We start from the raw sequence: 4,328 nt of genomic DNA, 5'->3' as shown, positions 1-4,328 counted from the left end.
AGCAGGGTGGAAACTGTCCAAACATCGGAGTCTGGATTAACCTACATCACCATGTCACAGCTCGGGAGCTTCACTGACTCAGCAGAGTCACAATCAGGGGACAGATTCAGCGTCATCTGACTCACGTGGACTCGCATAGAAACGGGTCTTAAACATGTTGAATATCGTGCACAGGTTGTTCACTTGGTAAAGAAAGTCACTCAAAAGTGAACTTCGTGCCGCTGATGTGATCTTTCTGCCTGACTTTACATAAACCTTGTTTATCCTTCTGCAAACAGTCTCAAAGCACCTTAGTCCTCTGGTTTTCAATTCCGGTCCTCGTGGGCCGGTGTCCTGCACATTTTAGATGTTTCTCGGCTTCAGCACACCGTGTTAAAAATGAATGTCATTATCAGATTTGTGTAGACCTTGGTGACATGCTGATGTCAACCATTAATTAGAATCCGTTGTGTTTAAGCAGAGAAACATCTAAAAACGTGCAGGACATCAGCCCACAATGACCAGAATTGAAGACCAGGGGCCTTAGTCCTTTTGTACTTCCCCTTATTCACTTTTTATACCACTTCTAAACCCGCTTTGTTGGACACACATTGGGACGGAAACGACCTGATCTCCCGGATTTGATGACATGGACTGACCTATTTGTCTTGTGCTGAATCTGTGACACGATTACCACTCATGAAGCACAAACACACACCTGCTGACTCACCTGCACCTCTCTCTCTAACCCTGACGGACCGGTCCAGCTGAGAGGGCTTGACCAGGCAAACTATGTCAAGTTTATGTTGGCGATTAAAGACAGATGCCAAGACATGTACTTACACTGCTTTTCATCCTGATCCTCTCAGACACCTGTGGAGTCCTGCAGAGACACAATTGTCACAGACATCGGTGGCCTTCGGGAACCACCTGTGAACATGCGATTGAGAGGACACTTTAAGGATTTTTTGAACAGAATTTATTTATTTTTTCTCCTTTTGCTGGCCTAAAATGTGAGGGTTTGATGATTTTCTGACATTTTATGAACAAATTAATACATCAATCAGTTGAAAAAAATTATAATGATCTTAAAGGGGACCTATTATGGCATCTAATACCTATTTTAAACAGGCATTGAATGTCTTAAAAACAAGCTTTTGATGGTTATTGCTAAATAAATTAGAAATTCAGCTTGAGCCATGTCTTTATCTTCCCATTCTCTAACCTCATTCTCTATGCGGGATTCTGAGTGGGCGGGGTGGCTATGATAATGAGGCTCTGTGCTGATTGGCTGCCTGAATGACGCCATACACCGCTGCGAAAAAATGTGGGCGTGGCTTCACGCATCGGAGGCCAACCTATGTAAATCGCATTTTCGTTACATAACGACTGGAGCAGAATCTGAACGGCTCGTAGAAGCCACATCACACTGGATGTCTCATCCGGGCGGCTGTACAGACACTGCAGAATTTGGTTGCTTTCCTCCAGGCTGAGGGGAGACCACTTTATATATGTTAAAGCAAGAGAAAACGTGTTTTTCATAATAGGTCCCCTTTAACAATAAATTCTAATGATGAACAAATAATTTGACAGTATTATGCAGTCAAATTAAATAATCATTTGGTTAACTGGAAGGCCTTTAAAAAGAAACAAGCTAATGAATGATGACATAAAGCACCAGTTCAGCATCTTTATGAATGATCAGCTGCTGCATCATGAGTAGAACCCTCCTCCTACCACCTGCCCTTGAGCCAGGCAGCAGCTGCTGCTAGTCTGGTGCAATCTTCTATAATTAGCGGCTACGTCCTTCCCGCTAATCTCCCGCGCCTGCCTAATGTGGAGCACAGCTGCTCCAATCACAGGGCGGCTCGTCGTTACCATGGCGAACTAATTATCTCGTCAATGAGGGCGAGAAAAGAATCGGAGTATGAGAAAAAGGAGAAAAATTAATGATTGAATGACTGAGTAACAACCTGTGGGTGTGTGCGTGTAATTTGTGTTATTGGAATACTTTTGGATACAAAAAATTTCCTCTAAGAATCATATTCAATTTCAGGGTGATCAGGGTGATTTGACATTAGATGAGGTTAAAGTTTGTTTGTTTTTCTCTGTAAAATAGGAGAAGCCAGATGATTAGAGTTATTCACATCTGCAAAGCTGAATTTGAACATCTGGATACCCCAAATTAGATCTGTAGTCTTTTCAGATTAGCATTAGATGCCTATTGGGTGCAAAATGTGCAGATCTTTCTGGTCTGAAATTCAAATCTGATATAAAGTCAACTATACAAACATGATGAAACTCAGAACGTTTAGAAGTCATGTGCAAGTAGACCGTCTTATAACATGATGGATATGTACTGTATGTGCGTGGGGAAAAGTGACACTTATATGAAAAGGCATCAGTGTGCATGAACTCCGACTGAGCTCGGAGCCCTGCAGGCTTTGTCAAAAAATATTCTTGCAAAAGGTACGTTTTATTAAAGTGTGTCTGAGTAATTGACACCAATGAGTCATGAGACTGCTGTTCATTTTGAATAGCTATATTTAAAATTCTTTGAAAAGAAAGTTATTTTTACTCCACCTATACATTCTCCCGCCTTCTGTTGTGCTAATCCAAGCAGCGTCATTACCAGTTTGCTTCCTGGTTGTCATGACGGCCAGTCTCAATTTTTCGCAGGTCAGTGTCACAGTGCTGTGATGTCACAGACTCCTCCGTGGTGACTCTGCATTTATTAACGCCATAACACTTGGGAGCCTGTGTTGTCACGGAAACCCCTTCTGATCCTCAAGGACCCTCGGGATCGTGCAGAGTTCAATTTGTTTGGAGTTTTACTTTAGTAAAAGGTATTCTCCATCTCTCCACCAGTACACGACAAATCCACACCCTACTTTCATAACTGAGGTAAGACTAGATTATAGCATTTTTATGTCTACTTGCCTTGCTTTTTTGTTAACATTTTTTTTTTTTTATCTACTAAAACAAAAAGTAAGCAATTCATTAGTGCAAATAAAAATGGAAGCCTATTCTAATGCCAGTATTATGTTATGCCCCAATCTTATTTAAGATGTTGGTTCCCTTTAAATGTTAATTGATTATTGAATAACTAGTTACCATTTAAAAGGAACTCTTTATATAAATAATTTAAAGGTCTATTTTTTTTTTCTTGAACTTAACTCAAGTAGCTTCCAGCAGCTCTCCAAGCAGCCCTCCACTTTATCCTCTGTCTGAAATAAACAATTTTGGCCTCTTTCAAAAGCCCCCATTATCCTGATTGGCTATGGAAGCAGCATTGAAACCCTTTTCCACCAAACCGGTTCCAGGGCAGGTTCTAGGGCAGAGTTTAGAACCGGGCTTTCTGTTTTCACTGGTTCCAAGGTAGCACCAGCTCCTTGCTGGGCATAGTGGAAAGAACCGCTTACGTAAGCGGACGGGGTGAAGTTAAGACCAAGTGCAATAGCAAGACTGCGAGACGGCGACATTTTCAAATAAGCGACGAATTAATCTGAATGCAGCAAAGCAACAGTGGTCTGAGGACACAACCTTTTAGCGCCATGGTCCACAGAGGGTGCTACATGGATCAAGTCCGTGTTAGAGCAAATATGTTGTTGTCAATTCAACTTTCCACCAATGCACACGCAGCGACCTAACCGATGTTTGTAGTGACGTAATGACGTGGTTGCCCTTAGCACCCGAGCTATGAATAAAAGTTGACCGAGTTGTGAACCAGCACTGGCCCAGAACCAGCCCTGGAATGGGTTTGGTGGAAAAGGGGTAACATTTAGACCAAATTAAAAGCCCAACTTGGTCTAAATGCATCTGATGTCTTGCTAAGTTTAGTATGTATTGCTGATTTTAAACTGCCAGGAAATCACCGAGCCAGATGTTGCCCAAAGGTCACAACCTGGTTACAATGAATGCTACCAAGTTAACTTTCCAGATAAATATCCTAGAATACTTGACACAAACGTGCACCAACTTCACCCTTAATTGACAGTGTTTGATCACAGTAGTATCCACCAGATATTACCCAAGCCCACATGTTCTTTGGGCCACATATGACCCTCAAAACATTTGCTTTAAACGTTATCAGAACCAGATCATGTTCTTGCATATCATAACCCAAGTCAGGCCTAAGTCATGACCTTTGTGGGCCTTATCTGGCCTGTATCAGACCTACCAGTGCCGTAGCCAACAATAAGCCCAAACGTGTCTGCTATGGAGGGTTAGCTTCATAGCACATTGCACGCCCTCAAAAGAAATGATCAAAATAAACAATCAAACAAACTGATACAAGTTGAAGGTAAAAAACAAAAAAAAGATGAACGATTTTCATAAGAACTTTTTCA

This window comes from Cololabis saira, chromosome 23, assembly GCF_033807715.1.
Source record: "Cololabis saira isolate AMF1-May2022 chromosome 23, fColSai1.1, whole genome shotgun sequence".
Lineage (NCBI taxonomy): Eukaryota > Metazoa > Chordata > Actinopteri > Beloniformes > Belonidae > Cololabis > Cololabis saira.
Note: the sequence above shows the minus strand (reverse complement) of the source record.